Here is a 14,874-nt window from a genome sequence, read left to right on the forward strand (position 1 = left end):
TTCCTTATAAAAGTCTTCCAGTTCTTTGAGATTTCTGGGCTGTCTGTCACGCACTGCTCTTTTAAGGTCTATCCACAGATTTTCAATTATGTTGAGGTCAGGAGATTGTGAAGGCCATGGCAAAACCTTCAGTTTACGCCTCTTGATGTAATCCCCCGTGGATTTCGAGGTGTGTTTAGGATCATTATCCATTTGTAGAAGCCATCCTCTCTTTAACTTCAGCTTTTTCACAGATGGCATCAAGTTACCATCCAAAATTTGCTGAAATTTTATGGAATCCATTTTTCCTTCTACTCGTGAGATGTTCCCTGTGCCACTGGCTGCAACACAACCCCAAAGCATGATTGATCCAACCCCATGCTTAACAGTTGGACAGAGGTTCTTTTCATTAAATTCTGTGCCCCTTCTTCTCCAAACGTACCTTTGCTCATTCCGGCCAAAAAGTTTGATTTTAACCTCATCGGTCCACAGAACTTGTTTCCAAAATGCATCAGGCTTGTCTATATGTTCATTTGCAAAGTTCAAACAATGATTTTTGTGGTGAAGACGTAGAAGAGGTTTTCTTCTGATGACTCTTCCATGAAGACCATATTTGTACAAGTATCTCTTTATAGTGGAATAGTGTACCACAACTCCAGTGTCTGCCAGATCTTTCTGGATGGATCGTGCAGTCAAACGTGGGTTTTGAATTGTTTTTCTCACAATCCTGCGAGCTGTTCTGTCTGATATTTTTCTTGGTCTTCCAGATCTTGCTTTAACTTCCACTGTTCCTGATGACTGCCATTTCTTAATTACATTCCGAACAGAGGATATTGACATCTGAAAACGCTTTGCTATCTTCTTATAGCCTTCTCCAGCTTTGTGAGCGTCAACTATTTTCAGTTTCAGTTTTCTAGACAACTGCTTAGAAGAACCCATGGTGCTGATTGTTGGGGCAAGGTCAGATGAGTCTGGGCATTTAAAACCTTTGAGATTGACATCACCTGGTCTTCCCAGACGATGATTGAGAACAATCCATGACACTGGCAGGTCTCAGCTTTGCAAAGGGGGCAGTGCATGCTATAAATTTTGCAGGGTGCCCAAACTTTTGCAGACGCCATTTTTTTGTTTTCTGTTATTTTGAAAGTGTAAATGATGGAAATAAAATCTAACTTTTGTTGACATATTATAAGAATGTCTAATCTGTAATTTGATGCCTTTTGGAGATTTTTCCATCTTTCCTTGGCTTCTTTATGCACATTAATACAAATTTTTAGCTGGGGTGCCCAAACTTTCGATCCCCACTGTACATACAGTATATTTATTTATTTATTTTTAATTATTTATATAGTAGATATTTAATTATTAAAATATTTATACATGATATAACAATAGACAAATACAAAGAATAATAAATAAAATAGACTGGACTACCTTATATACACCCAAATAATTCCACACCCAAACAAATATTTGCAGTAAAGCAATGGCATTCATTAATGCCAGGCCCGCCTGTGTAATGTGCCCTGTACTACAAGGGAGTGGTTGGCACTGAGAATGCTGCAGAACCATTGTATGATGGCAATGGACTCCAATAAGTCACTGTTGGGCTTAGGTATTTTGTTTTTGCTAAGAATCATATATTTCAATCTACAGCTGGAGCAGCCCATACCACTGCTGTGGGGCCCAGAGATGTCCTGTCCAAACAGCGACTTGTACAGCTATAGCATCTGGCAGACACATTTGGAGGAATGTGATGATGCCATGATTTAGAGTTTAATTACATTTTAAAGAATCATTTTGGCCCAAAGCAAGAGAATAAAAATAAATAGCTGCTTAAAAGATAAAACAAAACTAGTTTTTCCTGCAATATTTTCCAGCAGTACTCTTTTTTGCCAATAGATGTCCTCAGTCATTGAACCCACTTCCTCTGAGCCCAGGTCATCTTGGATGCAGCCCTAGCCTATGATTGGACATTGAAATGAGAAGCAGCTCAGCAATTAGACATGGAAAGAAGGCGCCTCTAAGTGTAGTATTGGCAGTTTATTAACCTCTTGGTGCCGGCCGAACGCAAATTTGCGGCCTCCCGGCATCTGGGCCTAGACGCTGAGTGGCCGCATATTTGCGTTCTATTTAAAAAAACATATGTGCTGAGAGTGCGCACCCTGTGTGCTCCCAGCACACAATCTCCTCTTTTGATCGGGACCTTTCCCAATCATGTGACTGCCGTGACAGCGTGTCACAGCGGTCACATGACCCTAAACCCCGCCCCGCCTCCAGGCTTCTGAAACACTTAAAGGGTGGGAGGCGCCGGCGCCAAGGGGTTAACATACAAAGATAAAATTCCACTTGCAGGAAGTCAAAACATGACAGGCTCATCATAGTAAATCGACCGATGTTCCTGATGGTATGGGTTTAAGGGCCGTCCGGCCATCCAGAGGCAGCGGGACCTGTAGAACGCAGGGATGTCGGAACTAAGATGGCTGTATAACCTCGGGAGGAGTCGTGGAACGCATACGTCGGAGGTGACATGAGGTGGGGGCGGTAACGTGTTTCGAAGCGTGCGCAAAGGGCTCCTTCATCAGACCTTGTTAGTTCTGACATCACTGCCGCTGGATGGCCAGAATCTCCTTAACCTCCTTAGCGGTTTTCCTGAGTGTAGCTCGGGGTAAAATTTGAGTACCAAGAGCGGTAACCCCGAGCTACACTCAGGCTTACCATGCGGCGTTGCTCAGGGATTCCCTGCAGCGCTTACCTTGTCCTTCGCTCCCGCGATGTGTCCCCTGCAGCGTCCCCGGCCATCTCCTCCGGCCGATGCCGGCATCCGGCGGCAAATTTGAAATTTTTAAAAAATTTTATTTTTTTTTAAATGATTATTACATAGTATAACATTCCTGTATCAAACCATTTCACATACATTTTGTCCCGAGTACTTTGTCCGGCGCCCCGCCTGCATTTTTACTGTTCTTTCTGCCTGGAAACTGAGAAACGTCCATGGCGTCCAAAAAGCGTCCCTTTATGTCAAAAGCGGTTTTAGACCGGCTAGAGAACAGCGATAGTAAATCAGAACCACTTGCAGAATTGAGTGATAATGATTCGTGGGGGAAATTCTTCATCAGACGCTGAAAACGATTTTGCGACTTTTCTCAGCGATGTGCGAATTTGCCTCTGTATTTCAAATTTCAGTGTTTTTGGTTTGATTATATTATTGAATTAAATTTATTATTATTATATTATTATTTTTTATGATTATTTATTAAATTATAATTTATGATTTCGTGTTTCAAATTTTATCCTCCCCGGGATGTTTACTAGACTCTTGTTCGGACAGATTTCAGTGAGTTATTCCTAAAAATTACAGGCCTACAATAAAAAAAGCTACATATTTCCATGCAAAAAATGTACCGCTTTCAGCACAAAAAATCGGAAATAATCATACCGCCAAGGAGGTTAAACCCATGCCATCAGGAACATCAGTCAATTTACTATAATGAGCCTGTCATGTTTTGACTTCCTGTAAGTGGAATTTTATCTTTGTATGTTAACCCCTTGCCCTCCTGAGGATTTACCCCCCTTCCTGACCAGGCCATTTTTTGCGTTATGGCACTGCGTTACTAACAATTGCGCGGTCATGCAACACTGCACCCAAATGAAATTTAAGTCCTTTTTTTCCCACATATAGAGCTTTCTTTCAGTGGTGTTTGATCACCTGTGCGTTTTTAATTTTATGCGTCATGAAAAAAGAAAAAACTAACAATTCTGAGAAAAAAAAACTATATTTTTTACCTTGCTATTAAACATCTCCAGTAAAAAAATTGAAAAAATTTAATTTCGTCATAAATTTATGACAAAATGCATTCTGCGACATGTCTTTGCTACAAAAAAATCCCAATACGTGTAAATTAATTGGTTTATGTGAAAGTTATAGCATTTACAGATGACAGTATAGATACTGGAATTTTTGTTTGTAATTTTTACATTTTACTAGTAATGGCGGTGATCAGCGACTTATAGCGGAACTGCGGGACTGCGGGACTGCAAGACTGCGGCGGACACTCTGACACTGGGGGGAATTGACTTGGTGTCACTGACATCCCCAGTGACACCAATATGGTGATCAGTGCACTGATACTGTACTAATGGCACTGGGCAAGAAGGGGTTAATATGTGGGATGATCAAAGGGTTAACTGTGTGCTGTTTCACTATAAGCTGTGTCCGTGTGCTTCACTGTAATTACACTGCTTTGGATGGCTGTGCTGTGCACAGCCATCCAAAGTAGTGTGCAGGAGCTGACAGGGAGAACTGTTTTGTTTATAAACAGTTCTCCTCCCCGTTGGAGATGCTCGGCAATCACCGGGTGCCGGGGAGTAATTACCACAAGGCACTTACCTAGGGTTGCATTTTTCAGGGGGGGCAACACCTCACCACAGAAGAAGGGATGAAAGAAGGGACATGCACGCCATGGGAACCAGATGGGAACCAAGAGAGGCTGCGGGATGCTTGATGGTGTATGTAGAGCCCAGGGTGGACTGACAACTCATGGGGCCCCCGGGCAATAGGGGATCATGGGGCCCCTGTGTCCTTTCCCAAACTCAAAAAAACCTATGAAAAAGGTACCAGGGGCATCTTATGGGGCCCCCTACTGACCCCTGGCTCTAGGGCAGTGCCCGAGTTTCCAAATGGTCAGTCCGCCCCTGGTAGAGCCTGACTTTCGTTCCCAGGGATGTCCGGAGCTGTAAAGATGAGTGTCTTTCTCGCTATCGCTGGCTGGGGGGGGGGGGTTAGTGGAAGGCTCTCCCAGTTGGGAGGTAGGGGTGTTGTTGGTCAATGTTAGGCTCTCTCCGTGGGAGGGGGAAGGGGGGATGGTGTTGGTCCGTTGTCCGTGGGGGGGGGGTGGATGATTTTTGTATTGCCCAGGGCAGCACAAAACCTAAATACACCACTGCCAGCCGTGAACCAGTGATTGACAGCGGCGGCCACGAATGGCAGCGCGGGTAGGGCGCGCACGCTCCTCACGCGCCCCCTACCCGGAAATGCATATATATACATGATTTTGCACACCCTTGCCACCCTGTAGCAGTATATCTGGGAAGCGGTTAATAAACTGCTAATACTACACTTAGAGGCACCTTCTTTCCATGTCTTTTTGCACTACAGCTCTGCCTCCAACTCTGGGAAGAGCTGCCTCAGTGTCTGTTGGGCTTCCCTATCCTTAATATCCATTCTGGCACCCCCCTTAGTGGCTACAGTGGTCTGGTTACAGTAGGAGCGCCCTATGGACTATACACTTAGCTCAGCGATTAGAATATCTCTATGTCACTTTGATCTCTCCTCCTTTCAGCATGCCTATTGTCAGCACATAAGCTGATTGGCTAGTTGTTCTGCTTCTTTATCTCATCTTCCAGCTCTGCTGTGCAGGGACTACAAGAGGCTGATACGAGGACAAATGTAGGTACTTCCACTGCTTGCATTTAACACATAAACTTCACGATGTATTAATGAGTACAGAGCCGTGGGAAAGTGTATCATTTATACCTGCCTGGAGTTCAGCTTTAAATGGAGCAGTCTTCAGGTAAGTCACATGATGCCCCGAGGGTCCTCTTCCCCCTGTCATGGCAATGGACAATTTTTAGTCCACCATAAAAAAAAAGTTTAGACTTGACTTGCACTGTAATGTCTACACCTTCACTTTTACAACCAGCGCAAGGTCCTCCTGCCAAACCAATGTAACTGGAAGCCATACATTCCACAATGTGCGCACCACGCCTGCCAGCGTTCAGCAGGGTGTGATCCGGCACACAGCAATGACAATACATTCTTAGGTCATAATCCAATGACTCTGCAGATTATATTTCTCCATTCCCTCCTCAGTGTGGTTATCGGTCCTGCAGATTATCCAGATCTAGACAAAGGTGGGCAAGTTTGGGCAGCAATAAAATTCACTCAGTGAACTAATTCTGTCCTAGAAACATGCTGCTAAACCAGAAATGTCACTTGGCCTACCATGATCTAAGCAGGCCTTCCAGAGTGCTTACGGCTATGGCTGTCACATGATCCTGTGCCATGCAACCTTCTTGTCTGAGAACTGCAGCCATCAGTGCATGCAGGACCAGAAAACCATGAAAGCTAGTTCATACTCAGGACTGTTCATAAATAGGTACACCAGAAGTGGCATACATTTAGGCTAGGTTCCCACCTACGCAGGTTGTGTTTGAGCCATTTCTGCATTGCGTTTTGCATTACGCTTTGCGTTTTTTCACCTGCAGTTTTGATGCATTTTGTGTTTTTTTTTCTTGTTGCTTGGCAGAATTAAAACACAAAACGCATCAAAAGCACATCAAAAATGCACTAAATGTTTTTCTGCAGTGTTTTCATTGAAGTCTATAGAACCAAAAATGCAGCTTTTTGCATTCAAAAAAGTCTCTGACCCTTTCCAAAAAACGTGGAGATGTGAACATGTCCCATAGGAAATCATGTTAAATGAACTGTACTGCGTTTCTGCAAAACACTGCGGTAAACACTTAGCTGTGAACCTGGGGTTAGTGAGCTGCAATGGATGAAGGTCAAGATTATTATTATTATTATACAGGATTTATATAGCGCCAACAGTTTGCTCAGCGCTTTATGATATAACGGGAGACAATACAGCAATAATACAGTTCAATACAGGAGGGATAGGAGGGCCTGATCCTGGGAGCTTACAATCTAGGAGTTCATATAAAAAAAACAAAACAAAACTCCATTTCCTTTCCATATAAAAGAATGTAGTTTTGAATACATTTCAGTCCACTAGTCCTGGGTTTTTTTTTCCAGCCAAAAAACGTTGATTCCAGTCTGTGTGTATGGACACATAGGATAACATGCTGGGGGGGTTCACTGGCTGTAGAAAAAAATGTCAAAAGCCAAAAACAGCCGCTGTAAAAATGTCCCGTGTGCATGAGGACTTTAACAAAAATTAATTTCTAGAAAATGTTACAATAATATATGAAAATCTGTGTTATTATTATACAGGAGTTATATAGCACCAACAGTTTGCTCAGCACTTTACAATATAACGGGAGACAATACAGCAACAATACAGTTCAATACAAGAGGGTTTGGATGGCCCTGCTCCTTGGAGCTTACAATCTAAGAGATCAAGAAATACTTGGAGGTCTATTTATAGAAAAAAATGCACAGCCATTATAAATAATCACCATAATAAATAATCACCATAATCATCAATTGAAGAAGTGCAGACAGCAGACTGACAACGCTGCTGGTAATTGAGAGTCAGTGACTAAGCGTTGTCAGCCTGCAACAGGAAGTGCTTTTACAGGCAGGATCTCCAGATAAGAAACTTTGCAACAGACATATCGTGACCTCACATCAAACGCTCGATCAAGGATCATCACAACCCTAGTCCATTTAAAGGACACAAGCGTTGTTTTACCAAACATTTGATTTGAGGTCAAAATATTCAGGTGAGGGTACAACTGAGGTGTTTGGTGAAGGAGCACAGATATTGGGTTGTGAAGATTATGATATTATATATATGAGCATTAATATGGAGTTGAGAAGATGATGTCATAATATATAGGAAGAGATTATATTTGTGATATTTTAAAAAGAACCGAGAGGACTCACGAAACAACTGAAACACTGTTTTATTTATTATTTGTTTTGTTGACATATGAATTGTTTTTTGTTGATATTTGAGAAGCACGGCACTACTATTATTTACTTTGAAATCCGGTGAGCAGAGTTTAGGCAGAAGCGAAGTCCAAGGGTAAGCGGGGTCATTCACAGGAAAGCAGGGACAGCGGATCAGCTCACAGGGACAAGCTGAAGACCAGCAACTGCTCATAATGACAGACACAGGGGTGGACTGACCAATCGGGGCTCGGGGTCAGTAGGGGAGTCCATGCGATGCCCCTGGTACCTTTCATAGGCTTTTTTGGGTGTGATTTCAGTGTGGGCGAGGACACAGGGGCCCCTGATCCCCCTATTACCCAGGGGCCCCATGAGTTGTCAGTCCGCCCCTGGACAGACCTGCCCTCCAGAGGATTTACCGCCCTTCCTGACCAGGCCATTTTTTGCAAAGCTGTACATATATGAAATTTAAGTCCATTTTTTCCCTACAAATAGAACTTTCTTTCGGTGATATTTGATCACCTCTGCGGTTTGTTTTTTTTTGCACTGTAAACAAAAAAAGACCGACAATTTAAAAAAAAAAAAACAACAATATTTTTTACTTTTTGCTATAAACCATATCCAGTAAAAAAATTTAAAAAATCAAATTTCATTATAAATTTAGGCCAAAATGTATTCTGCTCCATGTCTTTGCTAAAAAAAACTCCCAATACATGTAAATTAATTGGTTTACGTGAATGTTATAGCATTTACAAATGGCGGTATATATACTGGAATATTTTTTTTTTTTTTTTTATACTAGTAATGGTGGCGATGAGCGACTTATAGTGGGACTTATAGTGGGACTGCATTCTGACACTGGGGTGGGAACTGACTAACTGCCGCTGACATCCCAATGACACTTAATACAGTGATCAGTGCTAATAAAAAGCACTGACACTGTAGTAATGGCACTGGGGTTAACATCTGGGGCAATCAAAGGATTAACTGTGTGCTGTGTGTGTTTTACTTTGGAAACATGCTGCTGTGTATTTCTCTGCTGTGCAGAGAAATACACAGCAGCATGTTGTTGCTGGCAGGAGAGAGACCTTTGTTGTTTACATACAGATCTCTCCACTGCCAGTGTTACTCGATGATCGACGGGTGCCAGCGGAGAATCTCCGGCCAGGACCCGGTGATTGACATCTATGGCCGCCAATGGCGGCGCGGGTAGGATGGCGCGCGCCGACATGCATGCCCCCTACCTGGTAATGCAAATCATATATACGTGATTTTGCGTAGCCCTGCCGCTCTGTAGCAGTACTTCTGCTATAGGATGGTGGGGAAGCTGGACGCCAAGTGTGCACGCTAATTGGAATGTGCAAATACCTGTTTGCATGTGCGCACAATGAACTGGAACAGCATGTCTATTGCTTCTTCGCTCGGTAGTATGAGCAATGCATACGACTATAAGCATAAGGCTGTACTGGTTTATGGTGCTAGGAATTCAGTTTCCCTTACAGTGGCTTTATTTTATTTTTTTCTATTCAATTTGTTTCTAGTTTATTCTTTTCTATTCTATTCTTCTATTTTCTATTCCCTTAATTTCATTTCTATTTTACTTTATTCTTTTATTTTTTTCATTCTATTTTGTTCTACTCTATTTTTTTCTTTTCTATTCTTTTATTTTCTATTCTGTTCTTTTCTAGGTTATGCTATTCTATTCTATTATATTCTATTCTCTTATTTTATATTCCCCTAATTTCTTTTCTATTTTACTTTATTCTTTTATTTTCTATTCTGTTCTTTTCTAGTTTATGCTTTTCTATTCTATTATATTATTTTCTATTCCCCTAATTTCTTTTCTGTTTTACTTTATTCTCTTATTTTTTATTATGTTCTTTTCTACTCTATTTTTTCTATTTTATTCTTTTATTTTCTATTCTATTATTTTCTATTTTCAAATTAAAATTTGAATTCAGTTTGAATTTTGACATTTCTGATTTGTTTAAATTCATTATTACTATAATTTGGAAATTCGTATATGCCTAAATTTCCAAATAACAAAAAAATTGTCAGAATTTCGATTCAGAACGAAATGAACCACACATTTCAACATACGGCCCTGAATGTGAGTACCGCTTGGAACATTGTATTGCAGTGTAATATTTCAGCCTGTCATTGATAGACAAGGGTGCTGGCAGCGAGCTGCATGCTACACCTGTGCCACCCTGGCACCAGTATACTCCCATTTTTTACAATATAGGGGCAAATCTTCCCAAGTAATTGAGCCATTAAAGTGACCCCTTTTCCTTCAGGCTAAGATCAAGTGTAGCATCTGTTCTTATCAGTGTCCAGTAGGGGCGCTACGCCATCATTCTTGATTTTTTGGCTAGGATGGCTTGCTGTATAGTACCCTTGCTGGTATGATGGGGGCTCCCAAGGTTACTACCGCCTGGAACAGAAACCGAGGCGCCCACAGGCTGTTGGGGCCCGGGAGTTATTCCCCGGGGAAAACTGGAGGGGCCCAGTTCTTCCTGATTCGAATGGGTCTACTTTGTTTGGCCTGGGGCCGGGAAGGCAGAGAGTCCACAGAGCAGTGCCCCCTGTTAGTAGTCCCCTCAGGGGTGCTCTTAGTAACACATGGGGGTGTTCCAAAGACTTTTTCTGCACTGCGCCTTTCAGGGCTAGGCCTTTTGGCTAAGTCCAGGGCAATTTTTTTTGCTATGGGCCTCAGGGCCTAACCAGTTCACAATTTCAGGGCCACTTACAGTATTTATTAATTTTTTTCTCCCACAGTTTTGTCACTTTTCACTTATGTGTGTGTTTTTTCTCACTTGGATGGAGGGTGTGGGTCCTTGGGCCTGCCCTGAAGTCTATGGAGAGGACGCGTGGCCATTAGGTTCCTCCCTCCCCTGTTCCTGGGGGGTCTCTCTTTGGGAGAGCCCCCTGACCTAGTATTGGTGGTCGGCTTCAGCTAGCCACAAGGAAAGGGGTCCTTCAGGCCTTTTGGCTAGGTGGACCATGTGGAAACCTTTGTCCTTCTCAGGAGCCTAGCGTCCCGGGAGATCAAGGTGAAGGTCCTACCCCTTCGGGGGGTAGACTAAAGCACACCCTTAAGTGCACTTTTTTGCATTTGTGTTTTGCACTTGAACTTTTTTTTGTTTTTTGTTCACTTTCGGGTTTTTGTTTTTCGCACCTGCAAAGACTTTAAGAAAAAAAGAGACCCCTTTTATGGAACATCTAAAACAATTTTAGCTTACTTAACGCTTTTAATTATATTTGTCCTGTGATTGAGCCTGGCCGGTCACGCTGTGTAACCAGTTCTGGTGGGATCCTATGTACAATATACATACACTCGTGGTAAACAGTACAGATTATAACTTTGGACTGTATGCTCAGTTGCAGGAATGTGTCAGTTACAGATTAACTTTCCTCATGCTAATGTCCATGTAGGTATCTAGTACATGCATGTCATTATAGACCAGCAAAATATGGCCTGCTGGTTGAATGAGTATGGTAACATAAAAAAGAAGAAGAAATATATACAGGATATATCTATATATTGTTTTGATTAATACCACTTGACGTGTAATATCTAATGGTGGGTATCAACCGGGATGGGATGAATGATTTGACATTCAGTGTGGCAAATGGGAATGCTGGGCTTGGTAGTTCTACACAGAGTCACCCTCAGGGAATTCCTGTTAGCCAGTTGGTTCAGAACCATGTGCATATTTTTACTCACGAGTCAGCACATAGAGTCACGGGCAGGGGCGGACTGACCAATCGAGCACTCGGGCACTGCCCGAGGGGCTGGGATCAGTATGGGGCCCCATGAGATGCCCCTGGTACCTTTAATTGCCTTTATCATAGGCTTTTTTGGGTGTGGGCGAGGACGTAGGTGCCCCATGAGCCCCTATTGCCCAGGAGCCCCATGATTGTCAGTCCACCTTTGGTCACGGGTACTTTGCACATGCTTTGCAGTGTGCCCATGGACACGTGGGCATGTTCACAAGAAGTCATGGTGTCAGACTGCCTATTTAAGGGATGCTCTAACTCAGTGTCAATGTTGTCTGGTCCTCAGCATATTCTTCATGACCTGTAGCTGGCGTATGACTCCTGTTACTGAACTGGCTCCCCTGTGACCTGATCTTGGATCCTGCTCTGTGCTGCTGCCTACAGGTTCCTGACTTCATCCATGACCTTCATTCAGCTTTTGATTCTGTACTGTTCTGCCTGCTCATTGTTGACCCCGGCTTGCTCTGTAACTCTGCTACCGCCTCTGATTCTGGTTCTGTTCCACACTATCACCTAGTTCCAGCTCTACTACTACTGTAGAACCAGCTCCAATCATCTATGTGTATTCCTGCCACCTACTTTCTGGAATCACTAGTGGCCATCCTGAACCTGCCCCCAACTAGAGTTCCCTTTTAACTGTTGCTGGTGTCCCTCATAGTTCTGATCACTCAGCTGACACTTCTGGTGACATGCTCTGCTGGATCTCCCTGGGAGGCATCTCCAGCCGGAGGTTCTGCAACATTTTCTAACACTTGTGTTTCTCTTGTTCCTTGGCAGTGACCAGGGTTCTCCAAACTATGGCCCTCCAGCTGTTGACCTACTACAAGTCCCATCATGCCTCTGCCTCTGGGAGTCTTACCTGTTGCTGTCAGAGTCTTGCAAGACCTCATGGGACTTGCAGTTCCTCAACACCTGGAGGGCCAGAGTTTGGAGACCCCTGCTTGGCACTATCTGTCACACTTCCAGGAGTGCTTGGTTAGAAGATACAAGAGAGGTCACTCTAGTCATTTCCATCTTATATCAGGTAAGTGACAGTCACCTTTGAGAGAACCAGCTACGGTCATCTATGAGTATTCCTGCCACCTGCCTGCTGGGATCACTAGTGGCGTTTCTGAACCTGTGGTCCAAAATGGAGTTCCTAAATTTTGCTGGTGTCCCTCATAGTTCTTCTGATCACTTAACTGACATTTCTGACTGTCCTGCTGGATCTTCCTGGGTAGCATCTCAAGCTCAAGGTTCTGCAACATTATCCAGAACTTGTGTTCCTTTTGTCCCTGGGCACCATCTGGTACATTTTCAGGAGTGCTTGGAAAGGCTACCTTCATCATTTAATTCCTATAGCAGGTACATGACAGTCACCTCTGGGAGAACCACCTAGAGTGGACTGTGTGTATTCCTGCCTGATGGGGTCACTAGTGGCCATCCTGAACCTGTGACCCAACTGGAGTTCCTAAATGCTTCTGCTAACATTATCCTGCATTTGTGCTACTCTTGTCCCTGGCACCATCTGGTACATTTCCAAGAGTGCTTGGAGAGGCAACCTTCATCATTTCATTCTTATAGCAGGTACATGACCACTTTCAGGGGTGCTTGGGCAGGAGATACAGGAGAGGTTGCACTTGTCATTTCAGTCTTCTATCAAGTATGTGATAGGCACCTTTGATAGACATGCTTTAACTTGTACTTCTAAAGAGTTGGAGATATGTGGAGTAGAGGCATTTGGTCCATTGTCTATTATTTCTCACTTTGTAATGTCAGTTGCCCTCATTGCCACTAGGAATGATTCACACCCATTCTAGCTATAATCCATGGTTTTTGTGAACCACCTTCAGATTTATCATGAACCATTTGTTAAAGCCCTGAAGAAGGGAGAGGCGTTACCCTGAAAAGTGCCGGCAGTATCTGATGTTCTTAATCAATATATATTTTAAAATGAATCACCAAGAGAAACAAACATTTGTGCTAGGTGCTCCTAGCCACATGGACAAAACCTGGACATCTGATGAATTTGTTTTTTTTTTTTTTGTGATCAGAGAGTTAGAAGCCCACGACCAGAACTGGATCTTTACTTGCCATGCTTCTACCACAGGTTGACCTCCAGAAGAGGTCCCACTTCCAAATTTATGAAAGCCTAAGTTTACCTTGGGCGCTGGATGGGCCTGTCCCAGTACTGGGTGGATGGAAAGGACCGGCAAAGTTAGGCACTCTTGATGACTGCCTGAGGTAGCTCTTCAGTTCCATTAATGCTTGCCGCCCCCACCTAATATTATGGTGGTGGAGGTGGGAAAGTCATCAGAGGAGAAACATTTCTACTGAACTAGAAGACAGAAACACAATTACAATGCTTGCCGTACCATCATTTCTTAATGCAACCTCAAATCAGTGGTGTATTCATTTTTTGTGCTGCCCTAGGCAACACAAGAACGAGGAGCCCCCCACCAGCAGCACCCCATCCCCTCCGTCACCATCCCCTCCACTACCCACCACCTCTGCCAACACCCGATCACCCACCACCACCCTCAGCCGCCTACCACCACCACCCTCGCCAACACCCGATCACCCACCATCGCCCCCTCTGTCACCACCAGCTTCTGCCGCCTACCATCACCACTCGATCACCCGCCATCACCCCCTCTGTCACCACAACCCTCCTCCACCTACCACCAACACCCCCTCCAACACCTGGTCACCCGCCATCGCCCCCTCCATCACCACCACCCTCCACCGTCTACCACCACCACCTCAGCCAATACCTGATAACCTGCCATCGCCCCCCTCCGTCACCACCATCCTCTGCCACCTACCACCACCACCCACGCCAACACATGATCACCCGCCATTGCCCCCTCCGTCACCAACACCCTCCGCCGTCTACCATCACCACCCCCGCCAACACCCGATTACCCACCATCGCTCCCTCCCTCATCACCACCCTTTGCCGCCAACCACCACCACCCCCGCCACCACCAGATCACCCGCCATCGCCCCCTCCATCACCACCACCCTCCGCCGTCTACCACCACCACCTTTGCTAACACCTGATCACCCGCCATCGCCCCCTCCATCACCACCACCCTCTACCACCTACAACTACCACCACCTATCCCAACACACAATCACCCACCATTGCCCCCTCCGTCACCACCACCAACACCCAAACACCCGCCATCGCCCCCTCCATCACCACCACCCTTCGCTGCCTACCACCACCACCCCGCCAGTACCCGATAACCTGCCATCGCCCCCTCCGTCACCACCACCCTCTGCCACCTATCACCACCACCCTCGCCAACACCTGATCACCCGCCATTGCCCCCTCTGTCACCAACGCCCTCTGGTACTTACCACCCCCGCCAACACCCGATCATCCGTCATCACCCCCCCCCCCGTTGCCACCACCCATTGCCATCAACACACGATCACCTGCCATCACCCCCCCCCATCGCCACCGCCGCTAACACCCGATCACCTGACTACAAGAA

Source organism: Staurois parvus, unplaced genomic scaffold (assembly GCF_062004578.1).
Source record: "Staurois parvus isolate SC_StPar_1 unplaced genomic scaffold, SC_StPar_1.0 ptg002360l, whole genome shotgun sequence".
Taxonomy (NCBI): Eukaryota; Metazoa; Chordata; class Amphibia; order Anura; family Ranidae; genus Staurois; species Staurois parvus.